This window comes from Pleurodeles waltl, chromosome 4_2 (genome assembly GCF_031143425.1).
Source record: "Pleurodeles waltl isolate 20211129_DDA chromosome 4_2, aPleWal1.hap1.20221129, whole genome shotgun sequence".
Taxonomy (NCBI): Eukaryota; Metazoa; Chordata; class Amphibia; order Caudata; family Salamandridae; genus Pleurodeles; species Pleurodeles waltl.
This window is the reverse complement of record NC_090443.1, coordinates 994,166,423-994,193,524: the sequence shown is the minus strand read 5'-3', so window position 1 is coordinate 994,193,524 and position 27,102 is coordinate 994,166,423. Positions and strand designations below refer to the sequence as shown.

General features: G+C 44.8%; 1 long non-coding RNA gene across 1 annotated transcript; it reads right to left on the bottom strand.

The window, feature by feature from the left end:
• Positions 1-8,101: 8,101 nt before the first annotated feature.
• LOC138294243 (uncharacterized) lies at positions 8,102-25,239 on the bottom strand. The gene is made up of 2 exons (XR_011203296.1): positions 24,833-25,239; positions 8,102-8,522 (listed from the first exon to the last, which is right to left on the bottom strand). It is a non-coding gene; the product is annotated as an uncharacterized lncRNA (long non-coding RNA).
• Positions 25,240-27,102: the final 1,863 nt, after the last annotated feature.

Below are 27,102 nucleotides of genomic sequence, written 5' to 3'. Positions count from 1 at the left end.
CGGGCAAAAGATTTGCTGGGTCATGGGACAAAACACACCTAGTCTGGCATAAGAATTCTGCAAGGGATATACGTACGTTCCCAACGTTATGGAGTAAGAAGGCCAGGTCAGTTAACCGTAGACCTAAACATATGTGGGTTAAGAGAAAAGTGTCAAAGCCTCCCGTTAGTGTCCCCCCTTAGTTTGGGGGAAAATGAGCTTATATTCACGCTTCGTAAGCGTGCCCGCTATCAGGTCAGAATAATCCTGGTAGCGTATCCCATGGTTAATCATTAAGTATCGCAGTGAATATGGTAAAAGAACCTTTAAAGAAAAAAGTGGCGAAGCCTCACGTTAATGGCCCCCATAGAAAGATAAAAAGTCCTGGTAGCGTATTTCGTGATCAAAACTTGAGCAGTGTAGTGATTATTGTAAAATGTCGTTAAAGAAAAAAGTGATGAAGCCTCCCTTAAAACGAAGGAAAAGGAACTTACATCCCCGCTTCGTAAGCATGCGCGCTCTCTGGTTAGAACGGTCCCGTTAGCGTACCAAATGGTTGTGGTTAAATAATGGTTGTGAGGGTTAGACATAGAGAACGGACTTAACCCAATGCAGTCCATAGAAGCTATACCGCAGGAGTTATCTTACGAGAGTGTGTATAATGGCAGCCATGTTGAGTACGAAAGACTAAGAAAGGCCAAGTTTTTAGGCACATTTAGTCCTAGTGCACCTCAAAAACATTGGTAAGACAAAGAAGGGAGAAAGTCATGAGAGAATGGAGGTGTCCTACAAATTGCAGAGTCTGTGAAGGATAAAATAAAGTCGTGCTGGTGCGTGGTGTTGCCTAGAAAACAGACAAGGGAGACCGTTTGCATAGGTAAGCCCGTGCAGTGAAGGAGTTTTTCCACAATGTGCAAAGAACCATACGGGCTGGTAACAATTATTTAGAGAAATATGATGACAAAATATAGAGTACTGCATCAGTGTGCACCCATCCAAAGACCAGTTCAAGTTGAAGATGTGAGATGGTACAACATTGTCATGCGGTATAGTGGAAGCAGGTACCTGCTGTTAATAAGCAAGTATATTAACATATAGGCAGAATTAAAATAGTCAGTCGACAGGCTAGTGCCATGAGGCATGAGGCAATCAAGTATTCACACAGCACAAAATATATTATAGCATTAAGGTGACATATTTAAACAAACAAAGAAGTACGTAGAGGCAAAACAATCAAAGGGTATGACCATGTCAAGATGTGTAAAGAACACTGGTACTGAGATAACTACAAATGGATGTTTGTATACTGAGGTTTGAAAATATATCCATATACATATACAAGCAGACAAGTACCCATAGTGTTAGCTGGTCCTCAAGTATAGCCAGCCAAGGGAAATTACGTATGGAAGTCTCAAGTTGCATACAAGTCAACAGTGTAATAAGGTCAAAAACACAAAGTTCCCTGTCAATATTTAGACCTTTTTCCACAGCCCGAAGTTTAAGTATCCATTTGGTTCTTTAGTCCTATCCCCCATTCTGGGTGATGGGGCTACTTGGGTAATGCCATGGAACCTAATGTTAGGAATGTGCGTTTCCGCATGTTGTGAGTTGTAGTGTGTTGCAAGCAGATAGGTGGCACTGAAGTTCCTAATTGCTCTGATGTATTCTTGGATGCGTTCTTTCAGAGGGCGGATCCTGCTGCCCACATAGATATGTCCACACACACAAATGATGCAGTCAACTGTAAACCTCGTATTATAATTGATGAACTGTCTAACGTGGTAATTAACCCCCGTGTTGTATGTGAAAGTCAGGGTTCTGTTTAGAGCAAATTGGCACGAAATGCAGCAACCACATTTGTAGAACCCAACCAGTTTGTTGGGTAACCACATTTGGGGTTGGGCTGGTGTGAGAGGTGCTAGGTAACTTGGACAGAGAATGTTTCTCAGAGTACGGCCCCTACTGTGAGTAATGGATGGTCTCTTGCCTACAATTGTCCCAAACCCTGTGTCCAAAAGTAGCAGAAGCCAGTGTTTTTTAAGTATACGAAACAAAGAATTGCTGACAGGACTAAATCTAGTGATAAGGGAGATTTCCTTTCTCCTACTGATGTTAGATTTGTTTGTGTCCCCTAATAAGTAGGGTACTCCGTTGTTTGGAGACTATGGGCCATATTTATACTTTTTGACGCACAACTGCGCCAACGCAGTTGTGCGTCAAAAAAGTTAACGCCAGCTAACGCCATTCTGAAGCGCCATGCGGGCGCCGTATTTAATCAATGACGTTAGCCGGCGTAGGGGAAAATGGAGTTTGGGCGTCAAGAAATGGGGCAAGTCAGGCTGAGGCAAAATTATCGCCTCAACCCGATTTGCGCCATTTCTTTTTGGCGCCCAGACGCCATTAACATGACTCCTGTCTTAGCAAAGACAGGAGTCATGCCCCCTTGCCCAATGGCCATGCCCAGTGGACTTTTGTCCCCTGGGCATGGTCATTGGGCATAGTGGCATGTAGGGGGGCACAAATCAGGCCCCCCTATGCCACAAAAGAAAATAAAAAAATATACTTACCTGAACTTACCTTAATGTCCAAGGGGTGGGTCCCTCCATCCTTGGGCGTCCTCCTGGGGTGGGCAAGGGTGGCAGGGGGTGTCCCTGGGGGCATCGGAGGGCACCTGTGGGCTCCTTCCGAGCCCACAGGTCCCTTAACGCCTGCCCTGAGCAGGCGTTAAGAAATGACGCTAACGCGGGTAGACGTCATTTTTTTTGACCCGCCCACTCCTGTGCGCCATTTTTGCACAGGAGTGTAAATAAGGCGCACAGGCCTGGGAGTCATTTTTAGACGGGAACGCCTAACTTGCATATCATTAACGCAAGGTAGGTGTCCACGCTAAAACATGACGCAAACTCCATGGACTTTGGCGCTAGACGCGTCTAACGCCAAAGTATAAATATGGAGTTCGTTTTGCGTCGAATTTGCGTAAAAAAACGACGCAAATCCGGCACAAACAGAGTATAAATATGGCCCTATGTGTTTCCTGGCTAGGGACACTGCTTCCGCAGAGTATCTTCTCTTGTGGAAGCGTTGGGCTAACAAATCCATTTCCTCTAGAAAGATCTCGTTCTCACTGCAGTTACATCTGGTTCTTACCATTTTGCCATAGGGGGTGGCCTTAATCTGAGCACTAGGATGTGTACTGAGTGCATTGAGGATAGAGTTACAAGCCGTCCGTTTCCTATATATTCTAAAAGAGATTCTGCTGTTACTAGCGTATAAGAGAAGATCAAGAAACTCAATTTAATTTTGATTCACCTTGTGCGTGAAGACCAGATTGTAGTGGTTGGTGTTAAGATGGTCTATAAGTGTGGATAGGTCCTGTCTGTTACCAGTCCAAATAACATGTATGTCATCAATGTACCTTCCCCAGAAGAGGATATGTTGTGTGATGGTAGAGGGGCAGTCTGCCCACAGATGTTGTTTTAAAAAAAAAAAACATATATAGGTTAGCATACGAGGGTGAGAATTTTGCTCCCATTGCTACTCCCTGGGATTTGTCTGTACCAATGGCCCTCATGTAGGAATACATTGTTCTCTAGCACTAGTCGTGTGTGACATAGCAGCATGTTACTGCTTAAATTATTATATCTATTTATTGCAGTTTTATTTAGCGAGACTCAACCTAAAAGTATTTGCAGTGCTCTACCTGAGGTCCTGGTACGTTACGCATGGACACATTCCTTTTGCTAGTCCTGGGGAGATTAAATGATTTGCCCAGGATCACAGGATGTTGATCCAGTGCCTAGACCATAACCTGGTTCGCCAGCTACAAAGGTAGCAGCACGGGCTGTTATGCCTCTATCCCATTCTGTTTTATTTACCTGTAGACCATTATCCTTGTTTTGTCCACCTCTAGAAAAATAGTAACATACCATAATAATCATACATTAACTTTCCTTGGGCCTCGTTACATTCTGGTAAGGTTGCTGCTTCAATTCTTTTTTATTTACTTTAAAAAAATATATATATATTTATTATTATTTCGTTTTTTTTTTTCCATTTATTGCAACCCACCAAATAGCGTGAAACTTGGGCCCATATTTATACTTTTTGACGCTAAACTGCGCTAACGCAGTTTAGCGTCAAAAAGTTTTGCGCCGGCTAACGCCATTCTGAAGCGCCATGCGGGCGCCGTATTTATTGAATGGCGTTAGCCGGCGCAAGCAGACCGGCGCTGCCTGGTGTGCGCGAGAAAAACCACGTACACCAGGCAGCGCCGGCGTAGGGGGAAAATGGCGCATGGGCGTCTTAAAATGGGGCAAGTCAGGTTACGTCGAAAAAATCGTCGTAACCCGACTTGCGCCATTTATTTTCGACGCCCATCCCCCATCAACATGACTCCTATCATTGTAAAGATAGGAGTCATGCCCCCTTGCCCAATGGCCATGCCCAGGGGACTTCTGTCCCCTGGGCATGGTCATTGGGCATAGTGGCATGTAGGGGGGCACAAATCAGGCCCCCCTATGCCAAAAAAAATTATAAAAAATAAATAAATAAATACTTACCTGAACTTACCTGAATGTCCCTGGGGTGGGTCCCTCCAGCCTTGGGTGTCCTCCTGGGGTGGGCAAGGGTGGCAGGGGGGGTCCCTGGGGGCAGGGGAGGGCACTCTGGGCTCATTTTGAGCCCACTTGTCCCTTAACGCCATGCCTGACCCAGGCGTTAAAAAGCGGCGCAAATGCGCCGTTTTTAGCCACGCCAACTCCCGGGCGTCTCTTTTGCCCGGGAGTATAAATACCACGTAAAGGCCTGGGAGTCATTTTTTAGACGGGAACGCCTCCCTTGCATATCATTAACGCAAGGAAGGGGTTCACGCTAAAAAATGACGCACATTCCGGGAACTTTGGCGCTATTCGCCTCTAACGCCATAGTATAAATATGGCGTTAGTTGGCGTTAGTTTTGCGTCGAAATTGCGTCAAAAAAAACGACGCAATTTCGGCGCAAACGGAGTATAAATATGGCCCTTGGTCTGCAAGTATTGGGGCACTTACTTGAGAACCCGTTACATGATACGAGGACATATTCCTTTTCGCTAGGCCGAGGGAGATTAAGCGCTCTGCGCCAGATCGTAGGAGGCTGTGCCACAGCTCGAACCTGGTTCCCCAGCACTAAAGGTGGTATCTCCGGCCCTTACACCTCTTTCACATACATGCTACCTTACATGTTTTCCATTTTCTGTGTGTTTTATCTGCCTATAGTGGCCCATTAAGTTACCCTCGATTTTAATATTTCCTTGAATTTTAAACTTTGAATAAACATAATCTTTAATTGATGTTTCAGAAGCGTTAGGGTTTTATTTTTTTATTTATTTTTTGTGTGAAAGAATTTTAAAGCTGTAAGGGCCATATTTATACTTTTTGACGCAAAACTGCGCTAACGCAGTTTTGCGTAAAAAAAATTAGCGCCGGCTAACGCCATTCTGAAGCGCCATGCGGGCGCCGTATTTATAGAATGGCGTTAGCCGACCGGCGCTGCCTGGTGAGCGTGAAAAAAAACCACGTACACCAGGCAGCGCCGGCGTAGGGGAAAATGGCATATGGGCGTCTAAAAATGGGGCAAGTCAGGTCGAGGCAAAAAAATCGTCTTAATCCGATTTGCGCCATTTTTTTTCAACGCCCATCCCCCATCAACATGACTCCTGTCTTAGCAAAGACAGGAGTCATGCCCCCTTGCCCAATGGCCATGCCCAGGGGACTTATGTCCCCTGGGCATGGTCATTGGGCATAGTGGCATGTAGGGGGGCACAAATCAGGCCCCCCTATGCCCAAAAAAAAAAATGAAAAAAATACTTACCCCAACTTACCTTTTCTTCCCTGGGGTGGGTCCCTCCATCCTTGGGTGTCCTCCTGGGGTGGGCAAGGGTGGCAGGGGGTGTCCCTGGGGGCAGGAGAGGGCACCTCTGGGCTCATTCTGAGCCCACAGGTCCCTTAACGCCTGCCTTGACCCAGGCGTTAAAAAGAGGCACAAATGCAGGGTTTTTTGCCCCGCCCACTCCCGGGTGTCATTTTTGCCCGGGAGTATAAATACCACGCACATGCCTCGGAGTCATTTTTTAAGACGGGAACGCCTCCCTTGCATCTCATTAACGCAAGGGAGGTGTTCACGCCAAAAAATTACGCTAACTCCATGAACTTTGGCGCTAGACGCGTCTAACGCGAAAGTATAAATATGGAGTTAGTTTTGCGTCGAAAAAAAACGACGCAAATTCGGCGCAAACGGAGTATAAATATGCCCCTAAATGTCTTCGGACACTCTTGGAATAAACAAACCCTCCCCTCTCAGCGTGGTGGTCTGTGGCCTTGAAACTTTTTATGTAACGGGAGACTCCATACAAGCATCAAACACAGTACGTCGACAATTGATTCAGCATCACATATCACTGGCAAGGGCATAAACGATACTGCCCTAATGAATAGGCATAAACATGAAGAACTCCGTTCAGATCTTAATCACCATATGGGGTGGCAGCAGGAAAGAGATCTAGCTCATTAAGGGGCATATTTATACTCCGTTTGCGCCGAATTAGCGTCGTTTTTTTCGACGCAAATTCGGCGCAAAACTAGCGCCATATTTATACTTTGGCGTTAGACGCGTCTAGCGCCAAAGTATGGGCAAATAGCGTCATTTTTTTGTGTGAACGCCTTCCTTGCGTTAATGAGATCCAAGGAAGGCGTTCCCGTCTAAAAAAATGACGGCGACGCAAATGCGTCGTATTTATACTCCCGGGCAAAAATCACGCCCGGGAGTGGGCGGGTCAAAACACCCCGCATTTGCGCCACTTTTTAACGCCTGGGTCACGGTAGGCGTTAAGGGGCCTGTGGGCTCAAAATGAGCCCACAGGTGCCCTCCCCTGCCCCCAGGGACCCCCCCTGCCACCCTTGCCCACCCCAGGAGGACACCCAAGGATGGAGGGACCCACCCCAGGGAAGAAAAGGTAAGTTGGGGTAAAATTATTGCCTCAACCCGATTTGCGTCATTTTTTTTTAATGCCCAGACGCCATTGACATGACTCCTGTCTTAGCAAAGACAGGAGTCATGCCCCCTTGCCCAATGGCCATGCCCAGGGGGCTTATGTCCCCTGGGCATGGTCATTGGGCATAGTGGCATGTAGGGGGGCACAAATCAGGCCCCCCTATGCCACAAAAAAATTACGGAAAAATATACTTACCTGCACTTACCTTAATGTCCCTGGGGTGGGTCCCTCCATTCTTGGGCGTCCTCCTGGGGTGGGCAAGGATGACAGGGGGTGTCCCTGGGGGCATGGGAGGGCACCTCTGGGCTCCTTCCGAGCCCACAGGTCCCTTAACGCCTGCCCTGAGCGTTATTTTTTAAGGCCCGCCTACTCCTGTGCGTCATTTTTGCACGGGAGTTTAAATATGGCGCACAGGCCTGGGAGTCATTTTTTAGAAGGGAACGCCTACCTTGCATATCATTAACGCAAGGCTGGTTCCCCCTTCTAAAAAATGGCGCACATGGTGGAACTTTGACGCCCGCTGCGTCGGACGTCAAAGTATAAATATGGGGCAGCGTTTGCGCCGAATGTGCGTAAAAAAAAACGACGCAAATCCGGCGCAAACAGAGTATAAATATGCCCCTTTATGTCTCCACTGCTCTTGTGGATCAAGGGGCTATATTCAGTTTTTTTTTTTTTTCAATCATGATTTCAAATGTAATTGTAATCTCACCCGAGTAATTTTTATGAGATAACCGATAGATCATTCATCCACTTGTTTTGATAAACCCTGGCACTATAATGGCAAACGCTTAATTTGAGAAAAGCGTGAGGAAGATGAACTTTACCAGCTAACAACATGTGTGATCTTGGACGTGCTAGGTGGTTTTCTTTGTGTGTTCAGTCAGTGAAACTGAAATCATGCACACACCATCTCTCTAGGTTCGACAACCCGCCAAAGACAATATAAGGCTCACAGTCTGCAACCCTTATGTCACTATTTACCTTTGTAAGTTGTCGCGTGCGCCTTCGGTCCGTGAATGATGCAGAAAATGGAGATTTTCTTAGCTTCAGTGAAAGAAAGTCTTGATTTTATTAAAACACGGAGGCGAGTATTATGCTTTCTTCTCTTGCTTTAATTCAGATAGCAGCCAAGAAAAAACTACAAGTCCCAACATTCCCTGTTGGGAAACTACAAATAACTACTATGTCATACCATATGTCATAACAAGTAACCAATCACGAACATGGAAGGGTATAAACATATTGACTGATAGCCGCAAGTCCTCTTTTCTTGCAGAGCAGTTAAGTCACTCTGAACAACGGAAATATCAACAATAAAATAATACATGCCAAAAGAATTGAAAACAAAGCTTCACAACGATATATAATATTAATAGTCTTTTGATCCAGGTTAGGAATGAAGAGATCTTGAAACAAAGTCCTTGCTTGACTCGAGTAGACCGCCGCACGCGGAATGTCTCGTGAAGGTGGAGGAAAAGTTTTAAGTTGACTGGTTGTTGGTGGAGGTTGTACCTAATAAAAATAAAGGGAGGGTTAACAGTGTAACAACAGAGGTGGGATAATACTCGCCTCCGTGTATTAATAAAATCAAGACTTTCTTTCACTGAAGCTAAGAAAATCTCCATTTTATTACAATCACGGAGGCTCCTATTATGCTTAGTTCAAAGCATAGAAATTATTGAATTAGCTACATGAGAAACAGGTTTACAATAAAAAGTTCTAAAAGTTGAAACATTAGACCAATCAGCGGATTTGAGAATGTCTCCCAAACCCAGACCTGCCCAAAAGGCTTTGGAAGCCATAGCTCCTCTGGTAGAATGGGCCCCAAAAATGGAAATGTTAATACCAGCCAAATCCATAACCCATTTCACCCACCGTGCTAAGGTGGTGGAAGTGACTGATTTATGAGGGGGTCTGAAAGAGACGAGAAGTTGGGTTTCCGAAGACCTTCTCAAATCCTTGGTTCTAGCAATGTATTCTTTCAAACAATTGCCCACACATAAATTAACATGTTCGGGAAAATATGGATAAAAAACAGACATTAAATTAGTTTTTGTTCTTCTTTGTATCTGAAAGAAAACACCTTGAGGGGTATACTGTACCAAGGTCACATCTAATGCTCTAACATCGGAAATACGTTTCAGAGAAACCAAACAGAGAAGCATGGTTAGTTTAGCAGAAAGTAATTTTAGAGATAGAAGGGAATTAGACGGTTGAGATAAAAAGAACTGTAAGATTACATTTACATCCCACATGGAATTGTACTTGGGTAAAGGAGGCTTGGAAAAACGAACCCCTTTTAACAATCGACATACCAGAGGATGCTCACCGATAGGTTTATTATCTATTCTATCATGTTCCGCGGAAATGGCGGATCTATACATATTGACCGTTCTATAGGCCTTACCCTGAGCAGCCAAAGATGCTAAAAAATTAACAACTAGGACGACATCTGCTGAAATGGGATTGGCACCCCTGAGCAAACACCAATTATGCCAGACTGACCAGGCGGACCTATAAGCTTTGGTCGTGCCAGGAGCCCAGGCTTGACGTATGAAATCTGAAGCTTCCTGCGAAATTCCTGGGGTTCTCCAGGCAGACCCGAAACCATCCAAGAGACTAATTGGAGGGACTGATTGAGTATCAGATCGTGAGATTGACCCTGAGGATTTAATAGAAGGGATGGAAAAATTGGAAGAAGGATCGGAAGGTCTATAAGTAATTCGAGAGCTAGCGGAAACCAAGGCTGACCCTTCCAAAGGGGGGTGATCAGAAGTACTCTGGTGGTCTGACGTCGAATCTGAGCTAAGACCCTGGAAATCATAATGAAAGGAGGAAAAGCATAGTTGGTTTGATTGGACCAGTCCTGTTGAAAAGCATTGGTGGCCAAAGCTTGAGGATCTGGTCGCCAACTGTAGAATCGCGGAATCTGATTGTTTAAACGAGAAGCAAATAGATCGACCGAGAAGGGACCGAATTTGGAAGAAAGAACTTTGAATATTGAAGGGTGAAGACGCCAGTCGCTGGAATCTCGAAGATATCTGGAACACCAATCTGCGATTGTGTTCATGTCCCCCGGAAGATACTCTGCTCGAAGAGAAATCTGATTTTGGAGACAAAATTCCCATAGGCTCTTTGCTAGTTCGGCAAGGGGTTTTGATCGAGTACCTCCCAGATGATTTATGTAACGAACCGCTGAAAGATTGTCCATCCGAAGGAGAATAGAACAGCTTACCCTGTCTTTGGCGAAGGTTTGGATCGCAAAGGAACCTGCAAGAATCTCTAAACAATTTATATGCAGAAAAGACTCCTCTTTTGACCATAAACCTCCAGTCGAGAACTGAGCGCATCTTGCGCCCCAACCAGTCCGACTTGCATCGGATTCTAAGACAAGATCTGGTGCTGTAGAGAATATTGCCCGGCCATTCCACGCGTCTAGATGATCGAGCCACCATTGGAGTTCGATTCTGGATTCGTGGTCTAGAAGAATCAGGTCTTCGTAAGTAAAACCTTCTCTGAGATGTCGGATTTTTAGTCTTTGAAGAGCTCGATAATGAAGAGGGCCTGGAAATATGGCTTGAATAGAAGATGCTAATAGACCGATTATCCGGGCGAGAGTTTTGATCGAAAGTTGAGATTTGCTGAGAACTAGGAGAATCTCCTTTTTGATATGGGAAATTTTCTGAGTCGGAAGATGAAGGGTGGCCTTGACCGAATTTATGAGAAACCCCAAGAATTCCATGTGACGAGATGGAATGAGGTTGGATTTTTCTTTGTTTATTAAAAAACCTAAATCCTGAAGAAGAGAAACTAATGTGTCTACCTGCTGTGAAAGAATGGACCTGTCCTGATGTAAGATTAGAAAGTCGTCTAAATATACGATAATCCTGAATCCCTGTGTTCGTAAATGAGTTACCACTGGCTTCAACACCTTGGTAAAGCACCAAGGGGCCGAGGAAAGGCCAAACGGAAGACATGTAAATCGATAAAATTGGTCGTTCCACTGAAATTGTAAGAATTTCCTGAAGGAATGATGAATGGGAATGGAAAGGTAGGCATCTTGTAGGTCTAAACGGACCATCCAATCGTTTGTTAACAAGGAATCTCGAAGATGGAGAATGGTTTCCATCTTGAAATGATGGTAAACTACGAATTTGTTGAAAAACTTTAGATTTATAACAGGACGATATTTTTTGTTCTTTTTTTGTATCAGGAAAAGAGTGCTGGTGAAGCCTGAAGGATGAGGATCGCATGGCTCTATCGCCTGTTTGAGAATTAAAGAGTGGACCTCCTGAGAGAGAAGAGCATCTTGTTGTGCGGAAAACTTTAAGGGCTTTGGAGGAAGATGTTGAAACGGAATTGAATATAGTTCTATATGATAACCCGAGACTGTCTGCAGGACCCAAGGATCTGCGGTTAGAGAGCGCCAATTCATTATAAACAAAGCCGTCCGGCCTCCCACCAACAATGAGCCATAAGGAAGAGCGCTTACCTGCGTTCTGGGAGCCTCTAGTCCTAAAGCCACGTCTGAAAGACCGGTATCTTTGTGGATAAAATTGTGGCTTGTATTCCTGAGGGTAGGAAGTGGAGCCTCTGGTCTGACTGACCGCACCCCTCTGGGTGTAACGGCCGGCAAAGCGGCTCCTACCTTTGCCGGCTCTTCCAAAAACACGGGAGTGGAAGATTTTGTGCATGGAAGACTGAGCCTTATCCATAGAAGTAAAAGTCTGTACATATTTGCTGAGTTCTTTAAGGAATGAATCCCCAAACAGCAAACCATTGGCTTCCGGACCAGTCTCTTTAGAAGCGAGAGAATTAAGTTTCGGATCAATTTTTAAAAGTAGACTTTTCCGTCTCTCCTGTGCCATTGATGCATTTGCGTTGCCAAGAAGGCATATCGCCCGTTGGGCCCAATTAGAAAGAATTACCGGATCCACTTTCTTACCCTCCATCCTAGCCTCTTCCGCTAGGTCCAAAATTCTGGTGAGTGGACCAGATATGTCCAGCAACCTGTCCTGACAGTTGGTCCAGGCTCTGTCCACTCCTTTTTTGGGATCTTTCCCAAATTTGGTAAAAAACATAATCATATTAGGATCTATGGCAGGAGTATTGGTAATGTTGTTGGGCAGTGAAGGTCTGGGACACTCGGATTTAAGTCTGTTGCGCACTAATTTGTCTAGTGGTTGTCGCAAGTTCTTTAACACGTATTCCGAAACGTGATCACAGGGAGTCCATTCGGTGGAATTTGGGTGACGGATAAGGGAGGGGTCAAACATCGGTTGACCCTCAAAGTCCAATAAAGAATTTTTTATTTTTGATTGCGATGACTCTCCCAGTTTATTAAGAGAAGTTTTACGCCTCTTCTCCGAAGGCCCTGGCCAGATCATTATGTCTGGATCATCCTTATCTGAGTCTCTATCCGAATCAGAATCACCCATATCATCCTCTGTGTCTCCCAAATTAGTGATCTGTATAGGAAAGGAAGTGCTGGGGGTAGACGGCTGATTAGTTACCTTTTTTGCAGGAGAGTCGGATTTATCCTCAACATTGTCTGACTTTCGTTTCCTAGATTTGGAAGGAGAAGCAGAAGAAATTAGCCGTTTAATGGAGGCTTCAAAAGTTTTAGAAAACCCCGAAATTGAAGAAGATACCGCCTTCTGAACAGAATCCTGGATAAATAGATCCAAATCTTCTTTAAATTGTTGAGCGTCGTCTTCTTCCGAATAATTCTCCATTTTTAAAAGAGATTTATGAAAACTGAAGAACTAAAATTTCCCTTAAAAACCGGGTTAAATACTTATTTTTGAATAAATAAATAAAATCCGTTCTGAACAAGTTTAAAAATAAACTGAGTTTTGAATGTCTCCGTTACCGTCGGAAAAGCTATAATTAAATAATCCAGCCAAGCGTGACCGCGTTGACGGATAATAAACTAAGGAACCCGATTTCCGAGATAAACGTCTTCCCGGCAGCGCTGACTGACAGCCGACAAGCTTCAGCTGAGAAACAGCTGATCCGACACGCGTCAAGAAAACGCGCTGTCAACTGGCTGAAACCGCTCGCGTTTTGAAGAGAAACGCAGCGTATTAGAGAGCGCGCCCCAGGCGTTCAATTTAGAACGTTGGGGCGCGATAACCAACACCAAAAGAGAGATTATAAAATATCGTTATAAAAATAACGTTGCAGACAGTAAATGAACACGGAAAGAAGAAAAGGAAAATAACGAAATAAGTTATAATTGAAAACTAAGTCAAATAAGTTAAAAAACACTGATTAAGACATAAATGTAGATGAATAGAAAGGTAGTACTTATCTTGACTGCTAGCAGCAAGAAAAGAGGACTTGCGGCTATCAGTCAATATGTTTATACCCTTCCATGTTCGTGATTGGTTACTTGTTATGACATATGGTATGACATAGTAGTTATTTGTAGTTTCCCAACAGGGAATGTTGGGACTTGTAGTTTTTTCTTGGCTGCTATCTGAATTAAAGCAAGAGAAGAAAGCATAATAGGAGCCTCCATTATTGTAATAAAATCTTGGATTTGGCAGCGGCGCGGGTTCTGAAGCAGGGGAAAAAGGCCTCAGGAACCAGAGCAGAGATGATATGCCGGGGGCATGGCGGGACGGTCATCAATCGCGCCGCCAGTAGCTTCCAATCGAGGCCTTCGCAAAATGAAATCAGCGCCCACCACGTACATTGTCCTCCGTCCTGCATTTCTTGCTCGCTGCCCCACAAATGTATTTTCTGCAGGGGCAGCGCAGTCCTTTTAAACCCCCACCACGTGCCCCAGCATGGGTGCGGTGGTGTTTCCTCATAGGGGGATTTAAACCCAAACTTGTCTTTGCCAGGCCCTCATTGGCCTGGTGTCTTCCGCCGCCCTTGGCGCGCTTGTCTTCCCATTAAGGAGGGGGAGCAGAATGCCCCTCCCTTTGTTGGTTATCCACTAAAGCGGCTTAATCCGGTCATTCCCAGGGCCAGGCGGATGTTATTGCGCCGGCCCTCCGCCAAAAGTTGGCTACAGTCAAACCTACCAGCAAAAGTGCAATCATCCATGTAACAGAGGCGGTAACAAATCTGCCGCAAGGAGTAGCAAACGTGAAGCATTTCACCACGATAACATAGAATTTTTGAAAGGCAAGTCCAAACAGGGAAAGTGACCACTCATACACTGTAAAATCACATAGCGCTGCGGAAGCATGACATTCGTTTTGAACAAATTACTACCTTTGTTTGATAAAGGTTTGCAAAAATTTCACTAGATGGCCTCAGTCACCACACGCAGTGTGACTAATTCAAATAGGATATACACAACATGCGAATCTTCAATTGACCTAAGAAACTCCTTAACAGAGTATAATTTTTGATCTTTTCAATAGTAGGGCAATTAAATACAAGTTAAAAAGGTCGAGACGAACAGAAAAACTTTTGGTGATATTATGCTGAGTACAACTATATTAGTGTACTTATGAGAAGTTTATTTAGTTTCGGAGGCTCCGGGTTTGACTTTTTGCAATGCATTATGGACACCTTGGACCTCTAGTAACAGCCTCACGACTTGTTCAGAGAGCCCTAGTGACAAGTCTTGGTACTACACCCCCTGTGCACATACAGGTTGGTGGCTGGGCTGCATTGATTAGGGACCCCTAGTGACGGCCTGTGGTGCTGCATCCTGGTGTATTTACAGTGTGATGCCAGGCTGACTTCATTAGGGACACACTTGCACCATGGTGCAAAGGTGTGTGCGCGCGTCAGCGGTGGGGGAGAGGGCAGGAGACACATATATGTAGAAATGTCTCTCTCCTGCCCTCTCCCTGTCGTGCAACGCAGGCAGTACCTTTGGGTGCTGCGCTGCATGTGTGACACCTTTGTAGATCCGGGTCTGAGCCTTTGATGGCTGCCGCTGATGTCATATGGAGATATTAATGGCCCCAGGGACATCAGTTGTGTTTACCCGTACACACAGTGTGAGTTGGAAACCTTCCAAAGATGTTTATCAACTCCCATTGGGAGCGACGCGCCTTGTTAGTTGATCTACCTTACCCTGGTGTCCTTTAGATTCAAAAGTGTGTGCACAGTCTAACAAATTATCTAAAGATAGAAAGAGAAAATACAGACTTCAACCCTCACAAAGTGCTTAATTGAACCTTTGTTTACAAAAATATAAAAAATTATGATCTTGAAATCTATTCAGATTAATTCCAAACCAAACTATCTATGCAAACCTTTTGTTTATTAATATGTTGCTCGACCTCTGCTTTAGCAAAGGTTTTCCAAAAATGTCACTCGCTCGTCCTCAGTCACCACACGCAGTGTGACTGCATCAAAGATAGGAGACTTATGCAAAGATGACTACCACCCCTTGAGTACCTCTGGGTGCTGCGCAGCATTGTGTGACACCTTCGACATCTGGGTCTGAGCCTTTCATGGTACATCTGGGTCTGATCCTGTCATGTGTCCTGCTGATGTCTTTGGGAGGTATTAATGCCCCGATGGACATCAGCTGAACTTAGCCTTATGCACAAAGGATCTTATTTACAAGGGGCTTGCGCTGAGTCACTTTATTTTTTTCTATATATATATATTTTTTATACAGCAGTGGTCCAATCAGTGCTCCACACTGTTCCACTGTTCCATAGCTATAAACTAATGCATTGAGCCCAAGGCTCAGTTTGTAGAGGCTTGCACAGGGAGGCCTGAAAAAAAGGTGCAGTGAAACCTACAAGATCTAATTATACCAATATTTCCTTCATTTTTAACGTTTAGCTCAGATCAGTAATAAAAAGACAACTATTTTAATGAATGTGTTTCTCTGTGCTTTGCTACATTAAGGTTAACAAAACCATCAAAACTTTCGACACGCTCTTGTGCTAATGACTGTAATGGTACGCTGTGTTGTAAATACGGCACAACCATGGTGTTGTTAGGAGGGGCAGGCGCAACAGAAGAAAAGTGGCGCTTCGGGACTGATGCACCACTTTCTTGTAAATATGCCCTGAAGTTCCTTCTCCATGGTTGCCAACTCCAGCTTCTACATTTGAATTTGAGGAACCTTGGAAGAAGGATCTTTGGGACTTGGGCTCCTGAAATGGAATAAAACTTGCAGATGGAGCTGGTCCTACCTACCTGCTAATTCATCCTACAACTTTTCATCTCTATGGCCCATATTTATACTTGGTTTGCTCTGAATTAGTGTCATTTTGATTTACGCTAATTCAGCGCAAACCTAGCTCCATATTTATACTTTGGCGCTAGACACGTCTAGCACCAAAGTGATGGAGTTTACGTCATTTTTTGGAGGGGAAAACCTACTTTGCGTCCATGAGCTGTAAGGTAGGCATTCCCGTCCAGAAAAGGACGGTATGGCCTTTGGGCCATATTTATCCCCGTGCTAAAATCCAGCACGGGGAGAAAGGGGCCTTAAATAATAGGGCTAAGCTTGCTTATCGCCATTATGTAAGACCTTGGTCTGGGCAGGCATAAGGTGACCTGTAGGCTGTGGGTCGGAGACCATGGAAATTGCCCACAGGTGCCTTTCCCTGGCCCCAGGAACACCCCAACGCAAAAAACAGTGTAGCGCCATAATTTGGCACACAAGCCCCGGTTCCCCCTACGCCTCCAAAGCCCTGAGGAAATATGACCACAGCACACAGAAAGCATACATAATAATAGAGTAAAAGTGAACAACTTTGGTGAGTAAAGAACAAGGTTGATTGATAGTACAGTAATCTTCATCTTTCAGAAGGATTTTTATTTGTGTCGATCATTTGTAGGTCAATAGGTATAGTCAAGTAAACACAGCCAACACATGTTTCGTCACACAGTGACTTTTCAAGGCTGTAGGGAATATGGGGTACAAAGGTTTGTTGCTATTTCATGATACATACAAACAACAAATAGTAAGGAAATGTATTGAAAGTGTGAAAAAAATATACGTATGATTGTCATAGACGTGAAAAAGTATAATATTAGAACATATATAAATAATAGGAAAAATACAGACATGAACCAGGTAACTAATAATGTGATGTGAAAGGAGCAAAGAAGTGTCAGTAATAGCCTAAGGTAGCCAAAAAGTGGGATAAATTATCAACACACCAAGTAAATGTGTTCGAAAAAGGACATCAAGAAGTGCTGTGCCAAAGGCAAGCCGATCCATGCATGAATGTAGAGCTGTATATACGGCTCCTTGTGCATGAAGTGAGCAACACGCGTGAGTTAGTGAAAAAATGTCTAGGAATTTAAAGAAAACTATCTAAACTTGTACACCAAAAAGTAGAAAGTCCAAATGGGAGAAAAGGTAAGTTGAAGCTATGGAGGGGACACAGGAGAGAGAGAAGAGACAAAGGAAGGAAAATTGCCAAATGAGCAACAAGGGATGGGTAGGCATAGTAAGAAGTAATTAGATTAGATAAAGGTACCTGTATTCCAAAGAAGTACGTAGTAAAGTTAATAGTACGGATGTTGCCAAGTAGTGGGCATCAAAATGTTCATTAGTGCCAAGTATGTTAGAGTAGAGAGCCAGAGGACCTTGGTAAGTCCTGTGAAGAATAGGGAGAAAGCTTGAGGTATCCTACTAGTACACAGGTGAGAGATGTGTAACCAGGACCTGCGGGCAAAAGAATTGCTGGGTCATGGGACAAAACACACCTAGTCTGGCATAAGAATTCTGCAAGGGATATACGTACGTTCCCAACGTTATGGAGTAAGAAGGCCAGGTCAGTTAACCGTAGACCTAAACATATGTGGGTTAAGAGAAAAGTGTCAAAGCCTCCCGTTAGTGTCCCCCCTTAGTTTGGGGGAAAATGAGCTTATATTCACGCTTCGTAAGCGTGCCCGCTATCAGGTCAGAATAATCCTGGTAGCGTATCCCATGGTTAATCATTAAGTATCGCAGTGAATATGGTAAAAGAACCTTTAAAGAAAAAAGTGGCGAAGCCTCACGTTAATGGCCCCCATAGAAAGATAAAAAGTCCTGGTAGCGTATTTCGTGATCAAAACTTGAGCAGTGTAGTGATTATTGTAAAATGTCGTTAAAGAAAAAAGTGATGAAGCCTCCCTTAAAACGAAGGAAAAGGAACTTACATCCCCGCTTCGTAAGCATGCGCGCTCTCTGGTTAGAACGGTCCCGTTAGCGTACCAAATGGTTGTGGTTAAATAATGGTTGTGAGGGTTAGACATAGAGAACGGACTTAACCCAATGCAGTCCGTAGAAGCTATACCGCAGGAGTTATCTTACGAGAGTGTGTATAATGGCAGCCATGTTGAGTACGAAAGACTAAGAAAGGCCAAGTTTTTAGGCACATTTAGTCCTAGTGCACCTCAAAAACATTGGTAAGACAAAGAAGGGAGAAAGTCATAAGAGAATGGAGGTGTCCTACAAATTGCAGAGTCTGTGAAGGATAAAATAAAGTCGCGCTGGTGCGTGGTGTTGCCTAGAAAACAGACAAGGGAGACCGTTTGCATAGGTAAGCCCGTGCGGTGAAGGAGTTTTTCCACAATGTGCAAAGAACCATACGGGCTGGTAACAATTATTTAGAGAAATATGATGACAAAATATAGAGTACTGTATCAGTGTGCACCCATCCAAAGACCAGTTCAAGTTGAAGATGTGAGATGGTACAACATTGTCATGCGGTATAGTGGAAGCAGGTACCTGCTGTTAATAAGCAAGTATATTAACATATAGGCAGAATTAAAATAGTCAGTCGACAGGCTAGTGCCATGAGGCATGAGGCAATCAAGTATTCACACAGCACAAAATATATTATAGCATTAAGGTGACATATTTAAACAAACAAAGAAGTACGTAGAGGCAAAACAATCAAAGGGTATGACCATGTCAAGATGTGTAAAGAACACTGGTACTGAGATAACTACAAATGGATGTTTGTATACTGAGGTTTGAAAATATATCCATATACATATACAAGGAGACAAGTACCCATAGTGTTAGCTGGTCCTCAAGTATAGCCAGCCAAGGGAAATTACGTATGGAAGTCTCAAGTTGCATACAAGTCAACAGTGTAATAAGGTCAAAAACACAAAGTTCCCAGTCAATATTTAGACCTTTTTCCACAGCCCGAAGTTTAAGTATCCATTTGGTTCTTTAGTCCTATCCCCCATTCTGGGTGATGGGGCTACTTGGGTAATGCCATGGAACCTAATGTTAGGAATGTGCGTTTCCTCATGTTGTGAGTTGTAGTGTGTTGAAAGCAGATAGGTGGCACTGAAGTTCCTAATTGCTCTGATGTATTCTTGGATGCGTTCTTTCAGAGGGCGGATCGTGCTGCCCACATAGATATGTCCACACACACAAATGATGCAGTCAACTGTAAACCTCGTATTATAATTGATGAACTGTCTAACGTGGTAATTAACCCCCGTGTTGTATGTGAAAGTCAGGGTTCTGTTTAGAGCAAATTGGCACGAAATGCAGCAACCACATTTGTAGAACCCAACCAGTTTGTTGGGTAACCACATTTGGGGTTGGGCTGGTGTGAGAGGTGCTAGGTAACTTGGACAGAGAATGTTTCTCAGAGTACGGCCCCTACTGTGAGTAATGGATGGTCTCTTGCCTACAATTGTCCCAAACCCTGTGTCCAAAAGTAGCAGAAGCCAGTGTTTTTTAAGTATACGAAACAAAGAATTGCTGACAGGACTAAATCTAGTGATAAGGGAGATTTCCTTTCTCCTACTGATGTTAGATTTGTTTGTGTCCCCTAATAAGTAGGGTACTCCGTTGTTTGGAGACTATGGGCCATATTTATACTTTTTGACGCACAACTGCGCCAACGCAGTTGTGCGTCAAAAAAGTTAACGCCAGCTAACGCCATTCTGAAGCGCCATGCGGGTGCCGTATTTAATCAATGACGTTAGCCGGCGTAGGGGAAAATGGAGTTTGGGCGTCAAGAAATGGGGCAAGTCAGGCTGAGGCAAAATTATCGCCTCAACCCGATTTGCGCCATTTCTTTTTGGCGCCCAGACGCCATTAACATGACTCCTGTCTTAGCAAAGACAGGAGTCATGCCCCCTTGCCCAATGGCCATGCCCAGGGGACTTTTGTCCCCTGGGCATGGCCATTGGGCATAGTGGCATGTAGGGGGGCACAAATCAGGCCCCCCTATGCCACAAAAGAAAATAAAAAAATATACTTTCCTGAACTTACCTTAATGTCCAAGGGGTGGGTCCCTCCATCCTTGGGCGTCCTCCTGGGGTGGGCAAGGGTGGCAGGGGGTGTCCCTGGGGGCATCGTAGGGCACCTGTGGGCTCCTTCCGAGCCCACAGGTCCCTTAACGCCTGCCCTGAGCAGGCGTTAAGAAATGACGCTAACGCGGGTAGACGTCATTTTTTTTGACCCGCCCACTCCTGTGCGCCATTTTTGCACCGGAGTGTAAATAAGGCGCACAGGCCTGGGAGTCATTTTTTAGACGGGAACGCCTACCTTGCATATCATTAACGCAAGGTAGGTGTCCACGCTAAAACATGACGCAAATTCCATGGACTTTGGCGCTAGACGCGTCTAACGCCAAAGTATAAATATGGAGTTCGTTTTGCGTCGAATTTGCGTATAAAAAACGACGCAAATCCGGCACAAACAGAGTATAAATATGGCCCTATGTGTTTCCTGGCTAGGGACACTGCTTCCGCAGAGTATCTTCTCTTGTGGAAGCGTTGGGCTAACAAATCCATTTCCTCTAGAAAGATCTCGTTCTCACTGCAGTTACATCTGGTTCTTACCATTTTGCCATAGGGGGTGGCCTTAATCTGAGCACTAGGATGTGTACTGAGTGCATTGAGGATAGAGTTACAAGCCGTCCGTTTCCTATATATTCTAAAAGAGATTCTGCTGTTACTAGCGTATAAGAGAAGATCAAGAAACTCAATTTAATTTTGATTCACCTTGTGCGTGAAGACCGGATTGTAGTGGTTGGTGTTAAGATGGTCTATAAGTGTGGATAGGTCCTGTCTGTTACCAGTCCAAATAACAAGTATGTCATCAATGTACCTTCCCCAGAAGAGGATATGTTGTGTGATGGTAGAGGGGCAGTCTGCCCACAGATGTTGTTTTAAAAAAAAAAACATATATAGGTTAGCATACGAGGGTGAGAATTTTGCTCCCATTGCTACTCCCTGGGATTTGTCTGTACCAATGGCCCTCATGTAGGAATACATTGTTCTCTAGCACTAGTCGTGTGTGATATAGCAGCATGTTACTGCTTAAATTATTATATCTATTTATTGCAGTTTTATTTAGCGAGACTCAACCTAAAAGTATTTGCAGTGCTCTACCTGAGGTCCTGGTACGTTACGCATGGACACATTCCTTTTGCTAGTCCTGGGGAGATTAAATGATTTGCCCAGGATCACAGGATGTTGATCCAGTGCCTAGACCATAACCTGGTTCGCCAGCTACAAAGGTAGCAGCACGGGCTGTTATGCCTCTATCTCATTCTGTTTTATTTACCTGTAGACCATTATCCTTGTTTTGTCCACCTCTAGAAAAATAGTAACATACCATAATAATCATGCATTAACTTTCCTTGGGCCTCGTTACATTCTGGTAAGGTTGCTGCTTCAATTCTTTTTTATTTACTTAAAAAAAATATATATATATTTATTATTATTTCGTTTTTTTTTTTTCATTTATTGCAACCCACCAAATAGCGTGAAACTTGGTCTGCAAGTATTGGGGCACTTACTTGAGAACCCGTTACATGATACGAGGGCATATTCCTTTTCGCTAGGCCGAGGGAGATTAAGCGCTCTGCGCTAGATCGTAGGATGCTGTGCCGCAGCTCGAACCTGGTTCCCCAGCACCAAAGGTGGTATCTCTGGCCCTTACACCTCTTTCACATACATGCTACCTTACATGTTTTCCATTTTCTGTATGTTTTATCTGCCTATAGTGGCCCATTAAGTTACCCTCGATTTTAATATTTCCTTGAATTTTAAACTTTGAATAAACATAATCTTTAATTGATGTTTCAGAAGCGTTAGGGTTTTATTTTTTATTTATTTTTTGTGTGAAAGAATTTTAAAGCTGTAAGGGCCATATTTATACTTTTTGACGCAAAACTGCGGTAACACAGTTTTGCGTCAAAAAAATTAGCGCTGACTAACGCCATTCTGAAGCGCCATGCGGGCGCCGTATTTATAGAATGGCGTTAGCCGGCGTTAGCCGACCGGCGCTGCCTGGTGTGCGTGAAAAAAAAACACGTACACCAGGCAGCGCCGGCGTAGGGGAAAATGGCATATGGGCGTCTAAAAATGGGGCAAGTCAGGTCGAGGCAAAAAAATCGTCTTAACCCGATTTGCGCCATTTTTTTTCAACGCCCATCCCCCATCAACATGACTCCTGTCTTAGCAAAGACAGGAGTCATGCCCCCTTGCCCAATGGCCATGCCCAGGGGACTTATGTCCCCTGGGCATGGTCATTGGGCATAGTGGCATGTAGGGGGGCACAAATCAGGCCACCCTATGCCCAAAAAAAAAATTGAAAAAAATACTTACCCCAACTTACCTTTTCTTCCCTGGAGTGGGTCCCTCCATCCTTGGGTGTCCTCCTGGGGTGGGCAAGGGTGGCAGGGGGTGTCCCTGGGGGCAGGGGAGGGCACCTCTGGGCTCATTCTGAGCCCACAAGTCCCTTAACGCCTGCCCTGACCCAGGCGTTAAAAAGAGGCGCAAATGCAGGGTTTTTTGCCCCGCCCACTCCCGGGCGTCATTTTTGCCCGGGAGTATAAATACCACGCACATGCCTCGGAGTCATTTTTTAAGACGGGAACGCCTCCCTTGCATCTTATTAACGCAAGGGAGGTGTTCACGCCAAAAAATTACGCTAACTCCATGAACATTGGCGCTAGACGCGTCTAACGCGAAAGTATAAATATGGAGTTAGTTTTGCGTCGAAAAAAACGACGCAAATTTGGCGCAAACGGAGTATAAATATGCCCCTAAATGTCTTCGGACACTCTTGGAATAAACAAACCCTCCCCTCTCAGCGTGGTGGTCTGTGGCCTTGAAACTTTTTATGTAACGGGAGACTCCATACAAGCATCAAACACAGTACGTCGACAATTGATTCAGCATCACATATCACTGTCAAGGGCATAAACGATACTGCCCTAATGAATAGGCATAAACATGAAGAACTCCGTTCAGATCTTAATCACCATATGGGGTGGCAGCAGGAAAAAGATCTAGCTCATTAAATGCTCCTATTGTCAGTGCAAAGCATCTCCCTTTGGGCTGTACCCCGTTCACATAGATGCTAGTATGAAGTCAGTACTAACCAAATATTTTGTTCGCAGTTTACCGATTGTTGAGCTGCAAGCATTCAACACGCTGAGCTGTCCTTCTGGCAAATAAAATTATATGTTTTTCATGCCAGAGCTATGAGATCTCCCTTTCTGTGCCCAAGCCTAGCATTACAACACCCGGCCGCGCCTATTAAGCGAACCCGAAAAAGGCCGCTGTTCCATTAATAAGCGCACTGCACCGGCATCCTGTCTGAATTAAGTAGAGCGGGTTGAGCGCCTGAAGTGGATGAGGCTACACCAAATCAAAATATAAGGGTGTTTGGGCCATATTTATACTTTTTGACGCACAACTGCGCCAACGCAGTTGTGCTTCAAAATTATTAACGCCATTCCAAAGCGCCATGAGGCGCCGTATTTATTGAATGACGTTAGCCGCCGTTAGCCGGCGCTGCGGAGTGGTGTGCGTAAAAAAAAATGACTCACACCAGGCAGCGCCGGCGTAGGGGAAAATGGAGCTTGGGCGTCAAAAAATGGGGCAAGTCAGGCTGAGGCAAAATTATTGCCTCAACCCGATTTGTGTCATTTTTTTTTGATGCCCAGACGCCATTGACATGACTCCTGTCTTAGCAAAGACAGGAGTCATGCCCCCTTGCCCAATGGCCATGCCCAGGGGGCTTATGTCCCCTGGGCATGGTCATTGGGCATAGTGGCATGTAGGGGGGCACAAATCAGGCCCCCCTATGCCACAAAAAAATTACGGAAAAATATACTTACCTGCACTTACCTTAATGTCCCTGGGGTGTGTCCCTCCATTCTTGGGCGTCCTCCTGGGGTGGGCAAGGATGACAGGGGGTGTCCCTGGGGGCATGGGAGGGCACCTCTGGGCTCCTTCCGAGCCCACAGGTCCCTTAACGCCTGCCCTGAGCGTTATTTTTTAAGGCCCGCCTACTCCTGTGCGTCATTTTTGCACGGGAGTTTAAATATGGCACACAGGCCTGGGAGTCATTTTTTAGAAGGGAACGCCTACCTTGCATATCATTAACACAAGGCTGGTTCCCCCTTCTAAAAAATGGCGCACATGGTGGAACTTTGACGCCCGCTGCGTCGGACGTCAAAGTATAAATATGGGGCAGCGTTTGCGCCGAATGTGCGTCAAAAAAAACGACGCAAATCCGGCGCAAATAGAGTATAAATATGCCCCTTTATGTCTCCACTGCTCTTGTGGATCAAGGGGCTATATTCAGTTTTTTTTTTTTTTCAATCATGATTTCAAATGTAATTGTAATCTCACCCGAGTAATTTTTATGAGATAACCGATAGATCATTCATCCACTTGTTTTGATAAACCCTGGCACTATAATGGCAAACGCTTAATTTGAGAAAAGCGTGAGGAAGATGAACTTTACCAGCTAACAACATGTGTGATCTTGGACGTGCTAGGTGGTTTTCTTTGTGTGTTCAGTCAGTGAAACTGAAATCATGCACACACCATCTCTCTAGGTTCGACAACCCGCCAAAGACAATATAAGGCTCACAGTCTGCAACCCTCATGTCACTATTTACCTTTGTAAGTTGTCGCGTGCGCCTTCGGTCCGTGAATGATGCAGAAAATCTTGGATTTGGCAGCGGCGTGGGTTCTGAAGCAGGGGAAAAAGGCCTCAGGAACCAGAGCAGAGATGATATGCCGGGTGCATGGCGGGACGGTCATCAATCGCGCCGCCAGTAGCTTCCAATCGAGGCCTTCGCAAAATTAAATCAGCGCCCACCACGTACATTGTCCTCCGTCCTGCATTTCTTGCTCGCTGCCCCACAAATGTATTTTCGGCAGGGGCAGCGCAGTCCTTTTAAACCCCCACCACGTGCCCCAGCATGGGTGCGGTGGTGTTTCCTCATAGGGGGATTTAAATCCAAACTTGTCTTTGCCAGGCCCTCATTGGCCTGGTGTCCTCCGCCGCCCTTGGCGCGCTTGTCTTCCCATTAAGGAGGGGGAGCAGAATGCCCCTCCCTTTGTTGGTTTGCCACTAAAGCAGCTTAATCCGGTCATTCCCAGGGCCAGGCGGATGTTATTGCGCCGGCCCTTGATGCCCCTGTGGGGGCGGTCGCTGCCAAAAGTTGGCTACAGTCAAACCTACCAGCAAAAGTGCAATCATCCATGTAACAGAGGCGGTAACAAATCTGCCGCAAGGAGTAGCAAACGTGAAGCATTTAACCACGATAACAAAGGATTTTTGAAAAGCAAGTCCAAACAGGGAAAGTGACCACTCATACACTGTAAAATCAGATAGCGCTTGCGTGCTGGATCGACTAACTTAATGTTTTTTAGTTCTATATAACGATGTTGTAAACTGCGGAAACACGACATTCGTTTTGAACAAATTACTACCTTTGTTTGATAAAGGTTTCCAAAAATTTCACTAGATGGCATCAATCACCACACGCAGTGTGACTGATTCAAATAGGATATGCAAAACATGTGAATCTTCAATTGACCTAAGAAACTCCTTCATAGAGTATAATTTTTGATCTTTTCAATAGTAGGGCAAATAAATACAAGTTAAAAAGGTCGAGACGAACAGAAAAACTTTTGGTGAGATTATGCTGAGTACAACTATATTAGTCTACTTATAGGAAGTTTATTTAGTGTCGGAGGCTCCGGGTTTGACTTTTTGCAATGCATTATGGACACGTTGGACCTCTAGTAACAGCCTCACGACTTGTTCAGAGAGCCCTAGTGACAAGTCTTGGTACTACACCCCCTGTGCACATACAGGTTGGTGGCTGGGCTGCATTGATTAGGGACCCCTAGTGACGGCCTGTGGTGCTGCATCCTGGTGTATTTACAGTGTGATGCCAGGCTGACTTCATTAGGGACACACTTGCACCATGGTGCAAAGGTGTGTGCGCGCGTCAGCGGTGAGGGAGAGGGCAGGAGCCACATATATGTAGAAATGTCTCTCTCCTGCCCTCTCCCTGTCGTGCAACGCAGGCAGTACCTTCGGGTGCTGCGCTGCATGTGTGACACCTTTGTAGATCCGGGTCTGAGCCTTTGATGGCTGCCGCTGATGTCATATGGAGATATTAATGGCCCCAGGGACATCAGTTGTGTTTAACCGTACACACAGTGTGAGTTGGAAACCTTCCAAAGATGTTTATCAACTCCCATTGGGAGCGACGCGCCTTGTTAGTTGATCTACCTTACCCTGGTGTCCTTTAGATTCAAAAGTGTGTGCACAGTCTAACAAATTATCTAAAGATAGAAAGAGAAAATACAGACTTCAACCCTCACAAAGTGCTTAATTGAACCTTTGTTTACAAAAATATAAAAAATTATGATCTTGAAATCTATTCAGATTAATTCCAAACCAAACTATCTATGCAAACCTTTTGTTTATTAATATGTTGCTCGACCTCTGCTTTAGCAAAGGTTTTCCAAAAATGTCACTCGCTCGTCCTCAGTCACCACACGCAGTGTGACTGCATCAAAGATAGGAGACTTATGCAAAGATGACTACCACCCCTTGAGTACCTCTGGGTGCTGCGCAGCATTGTGTGACACCTTCGACATCTGGGTCTGAGCCTTTCATGTGTCCTGCTGATGTCTTTGGGAGGTATTAATGCCCCGATGGACATCAGCTGAACTTAGCCTTATACACAAAGGATCTTATTTACAAGGAGCTTGGGCTGAGTCACTATATTTTTTTCTATATTTTGTTTTTTATACACCAGTGGTCCAATCAGTGCTCCACACTGTTCCACTGTTCCATAGCTATAAACTAATGCATTGAGCCCAAGGCTCAGTTTGTAGAGGCTTGCACAGGGAGGCCAGAAAAAAA